Source organism: Pseudoliparis swirei, chromosome 8 (assembly GCF_029220125.1).
Source record: "Pseudoliparis swirei isolate HS2019 ecotype Mariana Trench chromosome 8, NWPU_hadal_v1, whole genome shotgun sequence".
Classification (NCBI taxonomy): Eukaryota; Metazoa; Chordata; class Actinopteri; order Perciformes; family Liparidae; genus Pseudoliparis; species Pseudoliparis swirei.
This window is the reverse complement of record NC_079395.1, coordinates 32,473-49,288: the sequence shown is the minus strand read 5'-3', so window position 1 is coordinate 49,288 and position 16,816 is coordinate 32,473. Positions and strand designations below refer to the sequence as shown.

Below are 16,816 nucleotides of genomic sequence, written 5' to 3'. Positions count from 1 at the left end.
TATCGATAAAACCAGAGGAGAGCAACCAACTCTGTAAAATTCAAGCATGTCTTAAAGACATAAAAACATGGATGACCTGCAACTTCTTGATGTTAAACTCAGACAAAACCGGAGTAATTTTAATCGGCCCTGAGCACCTCAGAGATCAATTATCTGGTGATGTGGATTCTGTAGACGGCATTGCCCTGGCATCCAACACCACTGTAAAGAATCTTGGCGTTATCTTTGATCGGGACTTGTCCTTTAACTCCCACGTAAAGCAAATCTCAAGGACTGCATTCTTTCATCTACGTAATATTTCAAAAATCAGGCACATCTTGTCTCAAAAAGATGCAGAAAAATTGGTTCACGCGTTCGTTACTTGAGACTGGATTACTGCAACTCCTTATTAGCAGGCTGCTCTAATAAATCTCTTAGGTCCTCCAGTTGATCCAGAATGCTGCAGCTCGTGTTCTCACTAAAACTAAGAAAAGAGATCACATCACTCCTGCACTAGCTGCTCTGCACTGGCTCCCAGTAAAATCAAGAATCACTTTTAAAATTCTTCTCTTAACCTACAAAGCCTTGATTGGTGATGCTCCATCATATCTTAAGGAGCTTGTCGTACCATATTGCCCCACTAGAGAGCTACGCTCACTAAATGCGGGACTACTTGTAGTTCCTAGAGTCTTAAAAAGTAGAATGGGAGCCAGAGCCTTTAGTTATCAAGCTCCTCTTTTATGGAACCAGCTTCCAATTTCAGTCCGGGAGGCAGACACAGTCACCTCGTTTAAGAGTAGACTTAAGACCTTCCTCTTTGACAGAGCTTATAGTTAGGGCTGAATCAGGTTTGCCCTGGTCCAGCCCCTTGATATGCTGCTATAGGCTTATAGCTGCCGGGGACGTTTAGGATGCACTGAGTACCTATCTCCTCTTTTTCTCTCCTTAAGGATGAATTTTCATCTCTCAATCACACGTTACTAACTCTGCTTTCTCCCGGAAGTCCTTTTGACTTTCGTCTCATGGGGTCATCGGACCCTATGAGACGGCATAGATCCCATCTGCCTGATGGATCGTCTGGGTCGTGGAATTCCTGCTCATGACTACGCCACTGTCCTGTTGAGACTCCGCCCTCCTCCTCCCCACCGCCATCTGCCTGATGGATCGTGGAGGTCTCCATCGTGGAATATGCCTACTATGAACTATTCATACACTCTGTCATATTCATTGAATGTATTTTAACTCTAAATCTGTCCTTCTGTACACATTACATCTATTGCATCTGTCCATCCTAGGAGAGGGATCCTCCTCTGTTGCTCTCCTGCAGGTTTCTTCCTTTTTTCCCCTGAAGGGTTATTTGGGAGTTTTTCCTGGTCCGATGTGAGGTTTTGGGGCAGGGATGTCTATGTGTACAGATTGTAAAGCACTCCGAGACAAATTTGTAATTTGTGAAATTGGGCTATACAAATAAACTGAATTGAATTGAATTGAATTGATTGTTTGTTTATTGGCGAGAGTCTATCAACTCTCGAGGGGGGAATATGTCGTGTATTTTGCTCTATTACTCTTAAAGATACAGCTATTTTATAGATCTGAGCCTAGAAGGCCACACGAGGGTTTGGAGTGAAGAGTTCCTTTGTCTCAAGTTGGCGCGAAAGTCCACAGCAGGGGACTGCCCTATATATCCATATTTGGTGGTCAACACGGGGGAGATCATCTTTGGAGGAAGGGGAGCTATAGGGAACCTTGAGGCAACCTATAGAATCGAACATAAGACCTCCCACTTTCTCTTGTGTATATAAGCTGTAACCACACATAGATCCGTTGAATCTCCTTGTACACGGACCCGTGGATTCCCAGCCGTTCGAACGAAGCGTCTGTTTTTACTTTGTACTCTTAAAGAATAAACTTTGTATTCTTGGAGTGCTGGGTCTCTCGAAACTTCTTTTTCAACAAGTCCTCATTCAAACTGCGCCGGCGGAACCCCAAAAGAAAGACACAACAACAACATAAATTGTGCTAGCAGCATTCAGACATGTGAGTCTGAAAGAGGACGGAGTGGGAGGATGGGGAGAGAGTTCAGCTTCCTGACAGCCTGGTGGATGAAGCTGTTGGACAGCCTGGTGGTGTGAGCCCGGAGGCTTCGGTACCTCCTCCCAGAGGGCAGGAGGCTGAAGAGACCGTGTGAGGGGTGGCAGGGGTCACTCACAATCGAGGTCGCTTTGGGGGTGAGGCGGGTGTTGTATATGTCCTGCAGGGATGGGAGGGGGGGGAGTGAGGCACCCATGATCCTTCCAGCTGCCTTCACTATGCGCTGCAGGGCGTTCCTGCTGTGGTCTGTGCAGCTTCCGCCCACACAGTGATGCAGTTGGTCAGGATGCTCTCGATGGTGCCGCGGTAGAAGGTGCACATGATGGATGGGGGCTCCTGCTTTCCTCAGTTTCCGGAGGAAGTAGAGGCGCCTCTGTGCTTTCTTTGCCAGCGATGTAGTGTTGGCTGTCCACGAGAGGTCCTCACTGATTTCCACCCCCAGGAATTTTGTGCTGCTGACCTGCTCAATGTCCGCACCGTTGATGGTCAGTGGTGGGTGATGGGTGTGGCCTTTCCGAAGTCAACAACGATCTCTTTGGTCTTGCTGTTGTTGAGCAGGAGGTTGTTGACTCCGCACCACGTGGTCAGAAGGTTGACCTCCCTCCTGTAGAGGGTCTCGTCATCCTTGGTGATGAGACCTATCAATGTTGTGTCGTCTGCAAACTTGACCATGTGATTGGTGCTGTAGCTGGTTTTGCAGTCGTGAGTCAGCAAGGTGAAGAGCAGGGGACTGAGCACACAGCCCTGAGGGGCCCCTGTGCTGAGTGTGATGCTGCTCGAGGTGTTGTTGCCGACCCGTACTGCTTGTGGCCTCTCACTCAGGAAGTCCAGCAGCCAGTTACACAGCGATGTGTTGAGCCCCAGCTGGTCAAGTTTGCAGATTAGTTGTTGTGGGATGATTGTGTTGAATGCTGAGCTAAAGTCTATGAACAGCATTCTTACATCAGAGTCTTTTTTGTCCAGGTGGGTGAGGGCTGGGTGGAGAGCAGAGCAGATTGCATCCTCCGTGGACCGTTTGGCCCGGTATGCAAACTGGAAAGGGTCCAGAGTGGGGGAGAATGGATTTGATATGCGACATGACTAGTCGTTCAAAGCACTTCATGATTATGGGGTCAGTGCCACTGGACGATAGTCGTTGAAGCAGGACGGAGTGGATTTCTTTGGCACAGGTATGATGGTGGTTACCTTGAAGCATGATGGAACAACAGCTTGTCTCAGAGAAGTATTAAAGACATCCGTGAAGACGTCCTTAAGCTCCTCTGCGCAGTCCTTCAGCACACGACCAGGGATTTTGTCTGGACCTGTTGCCTTGTGGGTGTTGATGGACGAGAGTCCTCTTCACGCTGGCAGCAGACAGGCACAGAACCTGATCATGGGGAGGGGGCGGAGTCTTGTGTGGACGAGTGCTGTTCTGTGCTTCAAACCGGGCAAAGAAGTTGTTGAGGTTGTTTAGCAGAGAGATGTTGCTGTCGCAGTTCTGTGGCGTGGGTTTATAGTCTGTGATGGTCTGAATACCCAACCACAGGCTGCGTGTGTCTCTGCTGTCTTTAAAGTGCCGGGTTATCTTTTTTGTGTAGGAATTTTTTGCTTTCCTGATGCCGTGGGACAGGTTGGCTCGCTGTTTTCAGGTCCGTTTCGTCCCCAGCTCTGAAGACCCTATTTCTAGTCCTCAGCAGCCGATGGACTTCCCCTGTTAGCCACAGCTTCTGGTTAGCCCGAGTGGTGATGGTCTTTACATGGGTCACATCATCAATGCACTTGCTAATGTAAGAAGTAACAGTGTCTGTGTACTCCCCAATGTCAGTGTGGTCGTTGTATGTGGCTGCCTGTTTAAACATTCCCAGTCTGTTGATTCAAAGCAGTCTTGGAGGCGCAGGAGGCCCCCTCTGGCCACACCTGCACCTGCTTCAGAACCGGTCTGGAGGCTTTCCTCTGGGTCTGTATGCTGGCATTAGCATGACGGTGATGTGGTCAGAGAGACCTATGTGGGGAGGGGAGGCCTTATGCGCTCCTTTGTGGGTTGTGTAGACCAGATCCAAAATGTTGTCTCCTCTTGTAGGGAAATCAACATGCTGGTGTAGTTTGGGAAGGACAGTCTTAAGGTTTGCATGGTTGAAATCTCCAGCAAAGATGGTGAAGCCGTCTGGCTGAGCTGTCTCTTCTTCGCTGATGGCCTGATACAGTTCACGAGTGCATTTCTATCACTGTTGTTGGAGGTCGGGGGATGTAAACAGCGACTAGCAGAATCGCCGTGAATTCCCTCGGCAGATAAAAAGGACGGCACCTTATGATCATAAACTCCGCCAGTGGTGAGCAGTGTCTACATACCACGGCAGCGTCCCGGCACCATGCGTCCCGGATGTAAACACATACCCTGCCGCGCGAGTTTTCCCTCCATCAGCGAGGGCTCTGTCCGCCCGGTAGCATGTTAGCTCCTCCAGTCTCACAGCAGAGTCGGGGATGTTGTCGTTTAGCCATGTTTCCGTGAAGATAAGCACACAGCAGTTCCTCACGTCTCGCTGCTCCGTCTGCAGCAGTCTAATGTGGTCCATTTTATTGTCCAAGGATCGCACATTAGCCATGATAATGGATGGTATGGCTGGACGAGTTGGCTAGCCGCTAGCCTAGCTCGGATACCTCCGCGCCTACCCCTTCTGCTTCCTCTCACAACGCTTGGCGCCTCCTTTCTGGGGAGGTGGCAGTCGAGTCCGGTGTGGTCGGTGTGGTCGTGGGCGGCGAGTAATCCGTGCTCATGAGTGTTTCCGCTTGTTCAGCGTCCAGAGTGCCGTGTAGTTTGGTCCTGCCGATGGTTAACAGAACCTGGCGACTATATTTGGGTTCGACGTAGACAGACGAGGCGAAGACGAACAATTTTTGGACGAACTTTTGCACAAACATTTAGAAACAGAACAAAACACCAAATGGTCAGGACAGAGAGGGGCCGCTGCGTCCGTGCGCGCCGCCATCTTGGTAAGGAATGTTTAGCAAATTGTGTAGGGAAATGATTCAAACGAATACACCTGGAATTTCTCAGCAAATAATAACAAAATAATAATGTCCAGGATCAAGTTGGTCAACCCATCGCCTCTCCCCATGGACCTATCCCTGCCTAATCACCTCTGTCCCTACACGTCACGAAAAGAGAACATCTGAGATTCCATTATATTCACCAAACAACAGAAAATATCGTTTCCCCAACAATTAACACCTAAACAAGAAAATTCTTTTTTAATATTACTAATATTTCATTGACAGAACATTGTTGTCCAGCCGAGAACAGCAACATGGTAAATTGAAAGGCATTAACCCAACAATGTCCTGCCTCCATGGCAATGCCAATAAGTGATAACCAACCAGTATGAATGCATTGGCTGGGAATCGAACCCAGGTCAACTGCTTGGAAGGCAGCTATGCTAACCACTATACCACCAATGCCCACAAACTGCCTCCCATAATGACATTCAAATGAGTTAAAGCAAACGAGTTATCGAATATGATTGAGAATTGACACATGTGCCTTCAAGCATAACCAATTTTACTTGTGTCTTGGTTCCATGGTGTAATGGTCAGCACTCTGGACTCTGAATCCAGTGATCCGAGTTCAAGTCTCGGTGGAACCTTATCGGTTATTATAAGGAAAGGGTGAACAACATTATTAAACATACTCATGTTACACATTTTGTGTGAAATGAATGCAAGTCAGACATTGCAAGTAGCCAAAACATGTTCATATAACAAACATTTGTTTGTGTCACCAAATGTCATTGACAGAACATTGTTGTCCAGCCGAGAACAGCAACATGGTAAATTGAAAGGCATTAACCCAACAATGTCCTGCCTCCATGGCAATGCGAATAAGTGATAACCAACCAGTATGAATGCATTGGCTGGGAATCGAACCCAGGTCAACTGCTTGGAAGGCAGCTATGCTAACCACTATACCACCAATGCCCACAAACTGCCTCCCATAATGACATTCAAATGAGTTAAAGCAAGCGAGTTATCGAATATGATTGAGAATTGAGACATGTGCCTTCAAGCATAACCAATTTTACTCGTGTCTTGGTTCCATGGTGTAATGGTCAGCACTCTGGACTCTGAATCCAGTGATCCGAGTTCAAGTCTCGGTGGAACCTTATCGGTTATTATAAGCAAAGGGTGAACAACATTATTAAACATACTCATGTTACACATTTTGTGTGAAATGAATGCAAGTCAGACATTGCAAGTAGCCAAAACATGTTCATATAACAAACATTTGTTTGTGTCACCAAATGTCATTGACAGAACATTGTTGTCCAGCCGAGAACAGCAACATGGTAAATTGAAAGGCATTAACCCAACAATGTCCTGCCTCCATGGCAATGCCAATAAGTGATAACCAACCAGTATGAATGCATTGGCTGGGAATCGAACCCAGGTCAACTGCTTGGAAGGCAGCTATGCTAACCACTATACCACCAATGCCCACAAACTACCTCCCATAATGACATTCAAATGAGTTAAAGCAAACGAGTTATCGAATATGATTGAGAATTGACACATGTGCCTTCAAGCATAACCAATTTTACTCGTCTCTTGGTTCCATGGTGTAATGGTCAGCACTCTGGACTCTGAATCCAGTGATCCGAGTTCAAGTCTCGGTGGAACCTTATCGCTTAATATAAGCAAAGGGTGAACAACATTATTAAACATACTCATGTTACACATTTTGTGTGAAATGAATGCAAGTCAGACATTGCAAGTAGCCAAAACATGTTCATATAACAAACATTTGTTTGTGTCACCAAATGTCATTGACAGAACATTGTTGTCCAGCCGAGAACAGCAACATGGTAAATTGAAAGGCATTAACCCAACAATGTCCTGCCTCCATGGCAATGCCAATAAGTGATAACCAACCAGTATGAATGCATTGGCTGGGAATCGAACCCAGGTCAACTGCTTGGAAGGCAGCTATGCTAACCACTATACCACCAATGCCCACAAACTGCCTCCCATAATGACATTCAAATGAGTTAAAGCAAACGAGTTATCGAATATGATTGAGAATTGAGACATGTGCCTTCAAGCATAACCAATTTTACTCGTTTCTTGGTTCCATGGTGTAATGGTCAGCACTCTGGACTCTGAATCCAGTGATCCGAGTTCAAGTCTCGGTGGAACCTTATCGGTTATTATAAGGAAAGGGTGAACAACATTATTAAACATACTCATGTTACACATTTTGTGTGAAATGAATGCAAGTCAGACATTGCAAGTAGCCAAAACATGTTCATATAACAAACATTTGTTTGTGTCACCAAATGTCATTGACAGAACATTGTTGTCCAGCCGAGAACAGCAACATGGTAAATTGAAAGGCATTAACCCAACAATGTCCTGCCTCCATGGCAATGCCAATAAGTGATAACCAACCAGTATGAATGCATTGGCTGGGAATCGAACCCAGGTCAACTGCTTGGAAGGCAGCTATGCTAACCACTATACCACCAATGCCCACAAACTGCCTCCCATAATGACATTCAAATGAGTTAAAGCAAACGAGTTATCGAATATGATTGAGAATTGACACATGTGCCTTCAAGCATAACCAATTTTACTCGTCTCTTGGTTCCATGGTGTAATGGTCAGCACTCTGGACTCTGAATCCAGTGATCCGAGTTCAAGTCTCGGTGGAACCTTATCGCTTAATATAAGCAAAGGGTGAACAACATTATTAAACATACTCATGTTACACATTTTGTGTGAAATGAATGCAAGTCAGACATTGCAAGTAGCCAAACATTTTTCATATAACAAACATTTGTTTGTGTCACCAAATGTCATTGACAGAACATTGTTGTCCAGCCGAGAACAGCAACATGGTAAATTGAAAGGCATTAACCCAACAATGTCCTGCCTCCATGGCAATGCCAATAAGTGATAACCAACCAGTATGAATGCATTGGCTGGGAATCGAACCCAGGTCAACTGCTTGGAAGGCAGCTATGCTAACCACTATACCACCAATGCCCACAAACTGCCTCCCATAATGACATTCAAATGAGTTAAAGCAAACGAGTTATCGAATATGATTGAGAATTGAGACATGTGCCTTCAAGCATAACCAATTTTACTCGTGTCTTGGTTCCATGGTGTAATGGTCAGCACTCTGGACTCTGAATCCAGTGATCCGAGTTCAAGTCTCGGTGGAACCTTATCGGTTATTATAAGCAAAGGGTGAACAACATTATTAAACATACTCATGTTACACATTTTGTGTGAAATGAATGCAAGTCAGACATTGCAAGTAGCCAAAACATGTTCATATAACAAACATTTGTTTGTGTCACCAAATGTCATTGACAGAACATTGTTGTCCAGCCGAGAACAGCAACATGGTAAATTGAAAGGCATTAACCCAACAATGTCCTGCCTCCATGGCAATGCGAATAAGTGATAACCAACCAGTATGAATGCATTGGCTGGGAATCGAACCCAGGTCAACTGCTTGGAAGGCAGCTATGCTAACCACTATACCACCAATGCCCACAAACTGCCTCCCATAATGACATTCAAATGAGTTAAAGCAAACAAGTTATCGAATATGATTGAGAATTGACACATGTGCCTTCAAGCATAACCAAATTACACTCATCTCTTGGTTCCATGGTGTAATGGTCAGCACTCTGGACTCTGAATCCAGTGATCCGAGTTCAAGTCTCGGTGGAACCTTATCGGTTAATATAAGCAAAGGGTGAACAACATTATTAAACATACTCATGTTACACATTTTGTGTGAAATGAATGCAAGTCAGACATTGCAAGTAGCCAAAACATGTTCATATAACAAACATTTGTTTGTGTCACCAAATGTCATTGACAGAACATTGTTGTCCAGCCGAGAACAGCAACATGGTAAATTGAAAGGCATTAACCCAACAATGTCCTGCCTCCATGGCAATGCCAATAAGTGATAACCAACCAGTATGAATGCATTGGCTGGGAATCGAACCCAGGTCAACTGCTTGGAAGGCAGCTATGCTAACCACTATACCACCAATGCCCACAAACTGCCTCCCATAATGACATTCAAATGAGTTAAAGCAAGCGAGTTATCGAATATGATTGAGAATTGACACATGTGCCTTCAAGCATAACCAATTTTACTCGTGTCTTGGTTCCATGGTGTAATGGTCAGCACTCTGGACTCTGAATCCAGTGATCCGAGTTCAAGTCTCGGTGGAACCTTATCGGTTAATATAAGGAAAGGGTGAACAACATTATTAAACATACTCATGTTACACATTTTGTGTGAAATGAATGCAAGTCAGACATTGCAAGTAGCCAAAACATGTTCATATAACAAACATTTGTTTGTGTCACCAAATGTCATTGACAGAACATTGTTGTCCAGCCGAGAACAGCAACATGGTAAATTGAAAGGCATTAACCCAACAATGTCCTGCCTCCATGGCAATGCCAATAAGTGATAACCAACCAGTATGAATGCATTGGCTGGGAATCGAACCCAGGTCAACTGCTTGGAAGGCAGCTATGCTAACCACTATACCACCAATGCCCACAAACTGCCTCCCATAATGACATTCAAATGAGTTAAAGCAAACGAGTTATCGAATATGATTGAGAATTGAGACATGTGCCTTCAAGCATAACCAATTTTACTCGTGTCTTGGTTCCATGGTGTAATGGTCAGCACTCTGGACTCTGAATCCAGTGATCCGAGTTCAAGTCTCGGTGGAACCTTATCGGTTATTATAAGGAAAGGGTGAACAACATTATTAAACATACTCATGTTACACATTTGTGTGAAATGAATGCAAGTCAGACATTGCAAGTAGCCAAAACATGTTCATATAACAAACATTTGTTTGTGTCACCAAATGTCATTGACAGAACATTGTTGTCCAGCCGAGAACAGCAACATGGTAAATTGAAAGGCATTAACCCAACAATGTCCTGCCTCCATGGCAATGCGAATAAGTGATAACCAACCAGTATGAATGCATTGGCTGGGAATCGAACCCAGGTCAACTGCTTGGAAGGCAGCTATGCTAACCACTATACCACCAATGCCCACAAACTGCCTCCCATAATGACATTCAAATGAGTTAAAGCAAACGAGTTATCGAATATGATTGAGAATTGACACATGTGCCTTCAAGCATAACCAATTTTACTCGTCTCTTGGTTCCATGGTGTAATGGTCAGCACTCTGGACTCTGAATCCAGTGATCCGAGTTCAAGTCTCGGTGGAACCTTATCGGTTATTATAAGGAAAGGGTGAACAACATTATTAAACATACTCATGTTACATTTTGTGTGAAATGAATGCAAGTCAGACATTGCAAGTAGCCAAAACATGTTCATATAACAAACATTTGTTTGTGTCACCAAATGTCATTGACAGAACATTGTTGTCCAGCCGAGAACAGCAACATGGTAAATTGAAAGGCATTAACCCAACAATGTCCTGCCTCCATGGCAATGCCAATAAGTGATAAAAGACAACCAACCAGTATGAATGCATTGGCTGGGAATCGAACCCAGGTCAACTGCTTGGAAGGCAGCTATGCTAACCACTATACCACCAATGCCCACAAACTGCCTCCCATAATGACATTCAAATGAGTTAAAGCAAACGAGTTATCGAATATGATTGAGAATTGAGACATGTGCCTTCAAGCATAACCAATTTTACTCGTGTCTTGGTTCCATGGTGTAATGGTCAGCACTCTGGACTCTGAATCCAGTGATCCGAGTTCAAGTCTCGGTGGAACCTTATCGGTTAATATAAGCAAAGGGTGAACAACATTATTAAACATACTCATGTTACACATTTTGTGTGAAATGAATGCAAGTCAGACATTGCAAGTAGCCAAAACATGTTCATATAACAAACATTTGTTTGTGTCACCAAATGTCATTGACAGAACATTGTTGTCCAGCCGAGAACAGCAACATGGTAAATTGAAAGGCATTAACCCAACAATGTCCTGCCTCCATGGCAATGCGAATAAGTGATAACCAACCAGTATGAATGCATTGGCTGGGAATCGAACCCAGGTCAACTGCTTGGAAGGCAGCTATGCTAACCACTATACCACCAATGCCCACAAACTGCCTCCCATAATGACATTCAAATGAGTTAAAGCAAGCGAGTTATCGAATATGATTGAGAATTGAGACATGTGCCTTCAAGCATAACCAATTTTACTCGTGTCTTGGTTCCATGGTGTAATGGTCAGCACTCTGGACTCTGAATCCAGTGATCCGAGTTCAAGTCTCGGTGGAACCTTATCGGTTATTATAAGGAAAGGGTGAACAACATTATTAAACATACTCATGTTACACATTTTGTGTGAAATGAATGCAAGTCAGACATTGCAAGTAGCCAAAACATGTTCATATAACAAACATTTGTTTGTGTCACCAAATGTCATTGACAGAACATTGTTGTCCAGCCGAGAACAGCAACATGGTAAATTGAAAGGCATTAACCCAACAATGTCCTGCCTCCATGGCAATGCGAATAAGTGATAACCAACCAGTATGAATGCATTGGCTGGGAATCGAACCCAGGTCAACTGCTTGGAAGGCAGCTATGCTAACCACTATACCACCAATGCCCACAAACTACCTCCCATAATGACATTCAAATGAGTTAAAGCAAACGAGTTATCGAATATGATTGAGAATTGACACATGTGCCTTCAAGCATAACCAAATTTTACTCGTCTCTTGGTTCCATGGTGTAATGGTCAGCACTCTGGACTTTGAATCCAGTGATCCGAGTTCAAGTCTCGGTGGAACCTTATCGCTTAATATAAGCAAAGGGTCAACAACATTATTAAACATACTCATGTTATACATTTTGTGTGTAATGAATGGAAGTCAGACATTGCAAGTAGCCAAAACATGTTCATATAACAAACATTTGTTTGTGTCACCAAATGTCATTGACAGAACATTGTTGTCCAGCCGAGAACAGCAACATGGTAAATTGAAAGGCATTAACCCAACAATGTCCTGCCTCCATGGCAATGCGAATAAGTGATAACCAACCAGTATGAATGCATTGGCTGGGAATCGAACCCAGGTCAACTGCTTGGAAGGCAGCTATGCTAACCACTATACCACCAATGCCCACAAACTGCCTCCCATAATGACATTCAAATGAGTTAAAGCAAGCGAGTTATCGAATATGATTGAGAATTGAGACATGTGCCTTCAAGCATAACCAATTTTACTCGTGTCTTGGTTCCATGGTGTAATGGTCAGCACTCTGGACTCTGAATCCAGTGATCCGAGTTCAAGTCTCGGTGGAACCTTATCGGTTATTATAAGGAAAGGGTGAACAACATTATTAAACATACTCATGTTACACATTTTGTGTGAAATGAATGCAAGTCAGACATTGCAAGTAGCCAAAACATGTTCATATAACAAACATTTGTTTGTGTCACCAAATGTCATTGACAGAACATTGTTGTCCAGCCGAGAACAGCAACATGGTAAATTGAAAGGCATTAACCCAACAATGTCCTGCCTCCATGGCAATGCGAATAAGTGATAACCAACCAGTATGAATGCATTGGCTGGGAATCGAACCCAGGTCAACTGCTTGGAAGGCAGCTATGCTAACCACTATACCACCAATGCCCAAACTGCCTCCCATAATGACATTCAAATGAGTTAAAGCAAACGAGTTATCGAATATGATTGAGAATTGAGACATGTGCCTTCAAGCATAACCAATTTTACTCGTGTCTTGGTTCCATGGTGTAATGGTCAGCACTCTGGACTCTGAATCCAGTGATCCGAGTTCAAGTCTCGGTGGAACCTTATCGGTTATTATAAGGAAAGGGTGAACAACATTATTAAACATACTCATGTTACACATTTTGTGTGAAATGAATGCAAGTCAGACATTGCAAGTAGCCAAAACATGTTCATATAACAAACATTTGTTTGTGTCACCAAATGTCATTGACAGAACATTGTTGTCCAGCCGAGAACAGCAACATGGTAAATTGAAAGGCATTAACCCAACAATGTCCTGCCTCCATGGCAATGCCAATAAGTGATAACCAACCAGTATGAATGCATTGGCTGGGAATCGAACCCAGGTCAACTGCTTGGAAGGCAGCTATGCTAACCACTATACCACCAATGCCCACAAACTGCCTCCCATAATGACATTCAAATGAGTTAAAGCATGGGAGTTATCGAATATGATTGAGAATTGACACATGTGCCTTCAAGCATAACCAATTTTACTCGTCTCTTGGTTCCATGGTGTAATGGTCAGCACTCTGGACTCTGAATCCAGTGATCGGAGTTCAAGTCTCGGTGGAACCTTATCGGTTATATAAGCAAAGGGTGAACAACATTATTAAACATACTCATGTTACACATTTTGTGTGAAATGAATGCAAGTCAGACATTGCAAGTAGCCAAAACATGTTCATATAACAAACATTTGTTTGTGTCACCAAATGTCATTGACAGAACATTGTTGTCCAGCCGAGAACAGCAACATGGTAAATTGAAAGGCATTAACCCAACAATGTCCTGCCTCCATGGCAATGCCAATAAGTGATAACCAACCAGTATGAATGCATTGGCTGGGAATCGAACCCAGGTCAACTGCTTGGAAGGCAGCTATGCTAACCACTATACCACCAATGCCCACAAACTGCCTCCCATAATGACATTCAAATGAGTTAAAGCAAACGAGTTATCGAATATGATTGAGAATTGAGACATGTGCCTTCAAGCATAACCAATTTTACTCGTGTCTTGGTTCCATGGTGTAATGGTCAGCACTCTGGACTCTGAATCCAGTGATCCGAGTTCAAGTCTCGGTGGAACCTTATCGGTTATTATAAGGAAAGGGTGAACAACATTATTAAACATACTCATGTTACACATTTTGTGTGAAATGAATGCAAGTCAGACATTGCAAGTAGCCAAAACATGTTCATATAACAAACATTTGTTTGTGTCACCAAATGTCATTGACAGAACATTGTTGTCCAGCCGAGAACAGCAACATGGTAAATTGAAAGGCATTAACCCAACAATGTCCTGCCTCCATGGCAATGCGAATAAGTGATAACCAACCAGTATGAATGCATTGGCTGGGAATCGAACCCAGGTCAACTGCTTGGAAGGCAGCTATGCTAACCACTATACCACCAATGCCCACAAACTGCCTCCCATAATGACATTCAAATGAGTTAAAGCAAACGAGTTATCGAATATGATTGAGAATTGACACATGTGCCTTCAAGCATAACCAATTTTACTCAAGTCTTGGTTCCATGGTGTAATGGTCAGCACTCTGGACTCTGAATCCAGTGATCCGAGTTCAAGTCTCGGTGGAACCTTATCGGTTATTATAAGGAAAGGGTGAACAACATTATTAAACATACTCATGTTACACATTTTGTGTGAAATGAATGCAAGTCAGACATTGCAAGTAGCCAAAACATGTTCATATAACAAACATTTGTTTGTGTCACCAAATGTCATTGACAGAACATTGTTGTCCAGCCGAGAACAGCAACATGGTAAATTGAAAGGCATTAACCCAACAATGTCCTGCCTCCATGGCAATGCCAATAAGTGATAACCAACCAGTATGAATGCATTGGCTGGGAATCGAACCCAGGTCAACTGCTTGGAAGGCAGCTATGCTAACCACTATACCACCAATGCCCACAAACTGCCTCCCATAATGACATTCAAATGAGTTAAAGCAAACGAGTTATCGAATATGATTGAGAATTGAGACATGTGCCTTCAAGCATAACCAATTTTACTCGTGTCTTGGTTCCATGGTGTAATGGTCAGCACTCTGGACTCTGAATCCAGTGATCCGAGTTCAAGTCTCGGTGGAACCTTATCGGTTATTATAAGGAAAGGGTGAACAACATTATTAAACATACTCATGTTACACATTTTGTGTGAAATGAATGCAAGTCAGACATTGCAAGTAGCCAAAACATGTTCATATAACAAACATTTGTTTGTGTCACCAAATGTCATTGACAGAACATTGTTGTCCAGCCGAGAACAGCAACATGGTAAATTGAAAGGCATTAACCCAACAATGTCCTGCCTCCATGGCAATGCGAATAAGTGATAACCAACCAGTATGAATGCATTGGCTGGGAATCGAACCCAGGTCAACTGCTTGGAAGGCAGCTATGCTAACCACTATACCACCAATGCCCACAAACTGCCTCCCATAATGACATTCAAACGAGTTATCGAATATGATTGAGAATTGAGACATGTGCCTTCAAGCATAACCAATTTTACTCGTGTCTTGGTTCCATGGTGTAATGGTCAGCACTCTGGACTCTGAATCCAGTGATCCGAGTTCAAGTCTCGGTGGAACCTTATCGGTTATTATAAGGAAAGGGTGAACAACATTATTAAACATACTCATGTTACACATTTTGTGTGAAATGAATGCAAGTCAGACATTGCAAGTAGCCAAAACATGTTCATATAACAAACATTTGTTTGTGTCACCAAATGTCATTGACAGAACATTGTTGTCCAGCCGAGAACAGCAACATGGTAAATTGAAAGGCATTAACCCAACAATGTCCTGCCTCCATGGCAATGCGAATAAGTGATAACCAACCAGTATGAATGCATTGGCTGGGAATCGAACCCAGGTCAACTGCTTGGAAGGCAGCTATGCTAACCACTATACCACCAATGCCCACAAACTGCCTCCCATAATGACATTCAAATGAGTTAAAGCAAACGAGTTATCGAATATGATTGAGAATTGAGACATGTGCCTTCAAGCATAACCAATTTTACGCGTGTCTTGGTTCCATGGTGTAATGGTCAGCACTCTGGACTCTGAATCCAGTGATCCGAGTTCAAGTCTCGGTGGAACCTTATCGGTTATTATAAGGAAAGGGTGAACAACATTATTAAACATACTCATGTTACACATTTTGTGTGAAATGAATGCAAGTCAGACATTGCAAGTAGCCAAAACATGTTCATATAACAAACATTTGTTTGTGTCACCAAATGTCATTGACAGAACATTGTTGTCCAGCCGAGAACAGCAACATGGTAAATTGAAAGGCATTAACCCAACAATGTCCTGCCTCCATGGCAATGCCAATAAGTCCAACCAGTATGAATACATTGGCTGGGAATCGAACCCAGGTCAACTGCTTGGGCAGCTATGCTAACCACTATACCACCAATGCCCACAAACTGCGGCTCCCATAATGACATTAGAAATGAGTTAAAGCAAAGCAGGTTATCAGAATATTCAGTTCAATTCAATTCAGTTTATTTGTATAGCCCAATTTTCACAAATTACAAATTTGTCTCGGGTGCTTTACAATCTGTACACGACATCCCTGCCCCAAGGAACCTCCCACATCGGACCAGGAAAAACTCCCCTGATAACCCTTCAGGGGAAAAAGGAAAACCTGGAGGAGAGCAACAGAGGAGGATACCCTCTCCAGGATGGACAGATGCAATAGATGTAATGTGTACAGAAGGACAGATTTAGAGTTTAAAATACATTCAATGAATATGACAGAGTGTGTGAATAGTTCATAGATAGAGCATGTTACATGATGGAGACCTCCACGATCCATCGGGCAGATGGCGGTGGGGAGGAGTGGGCGGGTCTCAACAGGACAGTGGGCGTGGTCATGAGCAGGAATTCCACGGCCGGAGCGATCCATCGAGG

General features: G+C 43.6%; 39 non-coding genes across 39 annotated transcripts; 18 read left to right on the top strand and 21 right to left on the bottom strand.

The window, feature by feature from the left end:
- Nucleotides 1–5,433: 5,433 nt before the first annotated feature.
- Nucleotides 5,434–5,505, bottom strand: trnag-ucc (transfer RNA glycine (anticodon UCC)). The gene has a single exon. It is a non-coding gene; the product is annotated as a tRNA-Gly (tRNA).
- Nucleotides 5,506–5,949: 444 nt separating this feature from the next.
- Nucleotides 5,950–6,021, bottom strand: trnag-ucc (transfer RNA glycine (anticodon UCC)). The gene has a single exon. It is a non-coding gene; the product is annotated as a tRNA-Gly (tRNA).
- Nucleotides 6,022–6,465: 444 nt separating this feature from the next.
- trnag-ucc (transfer RNA glycine (anticodon UCC)) lies at nucleotides 6,466–6,537 on the bottom strand. Its single transcript has one exon. It is a non-coding gene; the product is annotated as a tRNA-Gly (tRNA).
- A 113-nt stretch (nucleotides 6,538–6,650) lies between these two features.
- Nucleotides 6,651–6,722, top strand: trnaq-cug (transfer RNA glutamine (anticodon CUG)). Its single transcript has one exon. It is a non-coding gene; the product is annotated as a tRNA-Gln (tRNA).
- A 259-nt stretch (nucleotides 6,723–6,981) lies between these two features.
- On the bottom strand, nucleotides 6,982–7,053 carry trnag-ucc (transfer RNA glycine (anticodon UCC)). The gene has a single exon. It is a non-coding gene; the product is annotated as a tRNA-Gly (tRNA).
- A 113-nt stretch (nucleotides 7,054–7,166) lies between these two features.
- Nucleotides 7,167–7,238, top strand: trnaq-cug (transfer RNA glutamine (anticodon CUG)). Its single transcript has one exon. It is a non-coding gene; the product is annotated as a tRNA-Gln (tRNA).
- A 259-nt stretch (nucleotides 7,239–7,497) lies between these two features.
- trnag-ucc (transfer RNA glycine (anticodon UCC)) lies at nucleotides 7,498–7,569 on the bottom strand. The gene has a single exon. It is a non-coding gene; the product is annotated as a tRNA-Gly (tRNA).
- Nucleotides 7,570–7,682: 113 nt separating this feature from the next.
- Nucleotides 7,683–7,754, top strand: trnaq-cug (transfer RNA glutamine (anticodon CUG)). Its single transcript has one exon. It is a non-coding gene; the product is annotated as a tRNA-Gln (tRNA).
- A 259-nt stretch (nucleotides 7,755–8,013) lies between these two features.
- On the bottom strand, nucleotides 8,014–8,085 carry trnag-ucc (transfer RNA glycine (anticodon UCC)). The gene has a single exon. It is a non-coding gene; the product is annotated as a tRNA-Gly (tRNA).
- Nucleotides 8,086–8,198: 113 nt separating this feature from the next.
- Nucleotides 8,199–8,270, top strand: trnaq-cug (transfer RNA glutamine (anticodon CUG)). Its single transcript has one exon. It is a non-coding gene; the product is annotated as a tRNA-Gln (tRNA).
- A 259-nt stretch (nucleotides 8,271–8,529) lies between these two features.
- On the bottom strand, nucleotides 8,530–8,601 carry trnag-ucc (transfer RNA glycine (anticodon UCC)). Its single transcript has one exon. It is a non-coding gene; the product is annotated as a tRNA-Gly (tRNA).
- Nucleotides 8,602–8,715: 114 nt separating this feature from the next.
- Nucleotides 8,716–8,787, top strand: trnaq-cug (transfer RNA glutamine (anticodon CUG)). The gene has a single exon. It is a non-coding gene; the product is annotated as a tRNA-Gln (tRNA).
- Nucleotides 8,788–9,046: 259 nt separating this feature from the next.
- Nucleotides 9,047–9,118, bottom strand: trnag-ucc (transfer RNA glycine (anticodon UCC)). Its single transcript has one exon. It is a non-coding gene; the product is annotated as a tRNA-Gly (tRNA).
- A 113-nt stretch (nucleotides 9,119–9,231) lies between these two features.
- trnaq-cug (transfer RNA glutamine (anticodon CUG)) lies at nucleotides 9,232–9,303 on the top strand. The gene has a single exon. It is a non-coding gene; the product is annotated as a tRNA-Gln (tRNA).
- A 259-nt stretch (nucleotides 9,304–9,562) lies between these two features.
- trnag-ucc (transfer RNA glycine (anticodon UCC)) lies at nucleotides 9,563–9,634 on the bottom strand. The gene has a single exon. It is a non-coding gene; the product is annotated as a tRNA-Gly (tRNA).
- Nucleotides 9,635–9,747: 113 nt separating this feature from the next.
- trnaq-cug (transfer RNA glutamine (anticodon CUG)) lies at nucleotides 9,748–9,819 on the top strand. The gene has a single exon. It is a non-coding gene; the product is annotated as a tRNA-Gln (tRNA).
- A 258-nt stretch (nucleotides 9,820–10,077) lies between these two features.
- On the bottom strand, nucleotides 10,078–10,149 carry trnag-ucc (transfer RNA glycine (anticodon UCC)). Its single transcript has one exon. It is a non-coding gene; the product is annotated as a tRNA-Gly (tRNA).
- Nucleotides 10,150–10,262: 113 nt separating this feature from the next.
- On the top strand, nucleotides 10,263–10,334 carry trnaq-cug (transfer RNA glutamine (anticodon CUG)). Its single transcript has one exon. It is a non-coding gene; the product is annotated as a tRNA-Gln (tRNA).
- A 264-nt stretch (nucleotides 10,335–10,598) lies between these two features.
- trnag-ucc (transfer RNA glycine (anticodon UCC)) lies at nucleotides 10,599–10,670 on the bottom strand. Its single transcript has one exon. It is a non-coding gene; the product is annotated as a tRNA-Gly (tRNA).
- Nucleotides 10,671–10,783: 113 nt separating this feature from the next.
- On the top strand, nucleotides 10,784–10,855 carry trnaq-cug (transfer RNA glutamine (anticodon CUG)). Its single transcript has one exon. It is a non-coding gene; the product is annotated as a tRNA-Gln (tRNA).
- A 259-nt stretch (nucleotides 10,856–11,114) lies between these two features.
- On the bottom strand, nucleotides 11,115–11,186 carry trnag-ucc (transfer RNA glycine (anticodon UCC)). Its single transcript has one exon. It is a non-coding gene; the product is annotated as a tRNA-Gly (tRNA).
- A 113-nt stretch (nucleotides 11,187–11,299) lies between these two features.
- Nucleotides 11,300–11,371, top strand: trnaq-cug (transfer RNA glutamine (anticodon CUG)). The gene has a single exon. It is a non-coding gene; the product is annotated as a tRNA-Gln (tRNA).
- A 259-nt stretch (nucleotides 11,372–11,630) lies between these two features.
- trnag-ucc (transfer RNA glycine (anticodon UCC)) lies at nucleotides 11,631–11,702 on the bottom strand. Its single transcript has one exon. It is a non-coding gene; the product is annotated as a tRNA-Gly (tRNA).
- A 114-nt stretch (nucleotides 11,703–11,816) lies between these two features.
- trnaq-uug (transfer RNA glutamine (anticodon UUG)) lies at nucleotides 11,817–11,888 on the top strand. Its single transcript has one exon. It is a non-coding gene; the product is annotated as a tRNA-Gln (tRNA).
- Nucleotides 11,889–12,147: 259 nt separating this feature from the next.
- trnag-ucc (transfer RNA glycine (anticodon UCC)) lies at nucleotides 12,148–12,219 on the bottom strand. The gene has a single exon. It is a non-coding gene; the product is annotated as a tRNA-Gly (tRNA).
- A 113-nt stretch (nucleotides 12,220–12,332) lies between these two features.
- On the top strand, nucleotides 12,333–12,404 carry trnaq-cug (transfer RNA glutamine (anticodon CUG)). The gene has a single exon. It is a non-coding gene; the product is annotated as a tRNA-Gln (tRNA).
- Nucleotides 12,405–12,663: 259 nt separating this feature from the next.
- On the bottom strand, nucleotides 12,664–12,735 carry trnag-ucc (transfer RNA glycine (anticodon UCC)). The gene has a single exon. It is a non-coding gene; the product is annotated as a tRNA-Gly (tRNA).
- Nucleotides 12,736–12,846: 111 nt separating this feature from the next.
- On the top strand, nucleotides 12,847–12,918 carry trnaq-cug (transfer RNA glutamine (anticodon CUG)). The gene has a single exon. It is a non-coding gene; the product is annotated as a tRNA-Gln (tRNA).
- Nucleotides 12,919–13,177: 259 nt separating this feature from the next.
- trnag-ucc (transfer RNA glycine (anticodon UCC)) lies at nucleotides 13,178–13,249 on the bottom strand. The gene has a single exon. It is a non-coding gene; the product is annotated as a tRNA-Gly (tRNA).
- A 443-nt stretch (nucleotides 13,250–13,692) lies between these two features.
- On the bottom strand, nucleotides 13,693–13,764 carry trnag-ucc (transfer RNA glycine (anticodon UCC)). The gene has a single exon. It is a non-coding gene; the product is annotated as a tRNA-Gly (tRNA).
- Nucleotides 13,765–13,877: 113 nt separating this feature from the next.
- trnaq-cug (transfer RNA glutamine (anticodon CUG)) lies at nucleotides 13,878–13,949 on the top strand. The gene has a single exon. It is a non-coding gene; the product is annotated as a tRNA-Gln (tRNA).
- Nucleotides 13,950–14,208: 259 nt separating this feature from the next.
- trnag-ucc (transfer RNA glycine (anticodon UCC)) lies at nucleotides 14,209–14,280 on the bottom strand. The gene has a single exon. It is a non-coding gene; the product is annotated as a tRNA-Gly (tRNA).
- A 113-nt stretch (nucleotides 14,281–14,393) lies between these two features.
- trnaq-cug (transfer RNA glutamine (anticodon CUG)) lies at nucleotides 14,394–14,465 on the top strand. The gene has a single exon. It is a non-coding gene; the product is annotated as a tRNA-Gln (tRNA).
- Nucleotides 14,466–14,724: 259 nt separating this feature from the next.
- Nucleotides 14,725–14,796, bottom strand: trnag-ucc (transfer RNA glycine (anticodon UCC)). Its single transcript has one exon. It is a non-coding gene; the product is annotated as a tRNA-Gly (tRNA).
- A 113-nt stretch (nucleotides 14,797–14,909) lies between these two features.
- trnaq-cug (transfer RNA glutamine (anticodon CUG)) lies at nucleotides 14,910–14,981 on the top strand. Its single transcript has one exon. It is a non-coding gene; the product is annotated as a tRNA-Gln (tRNA).
- Nucleotides 14,982–15,240: 259 nt separating this feature from the next.
- Nucleotides 15,241–15,312, bottom strand: trnag-ucc (transfer RNA glycine (anticodon UCC)). The gene has a single exon. It is a non-coding gene; the product is annotated as a tRNA-Gly (tRNA).
- A 99-nt stretch (nucleotides 15,313–15,411) lies between these two features.
- On the top strand, nucleotides 15,412–15,483 carry trnaq-cug (transfer RNA glutamine (anticodon CUG)). Its single transcript has one exon. It is a non-coding gene; the product is annotated as a tRNA-Gln (tRNA).
- A 259-nt stretch (nucleotides 15,484–15,742) lies between these two features.
- Nucleotides 15,743–15,814, bottom strand: trnag-ucc (transfer RNA glycine (anticodon UCC)). The gene has a single exon. It is a non-coding gene; the product is annotated as a tRNA-Gly (tRNA).
- Nucleotides 15,815–15,927: 113 nt separating this feature from the next.
- Nucleotides 15,928–15,999, top strand: trnaq-cug (transfer RNA glutamine (anticodon CUG)). The gene has a single exon. It is a non-coding gene; the product is annotated as a tRNA-Gln (tRNA).
- The last annotated feature ends 817 nt before the right edge of the window (nucleotides 16,000–16,816 follow it).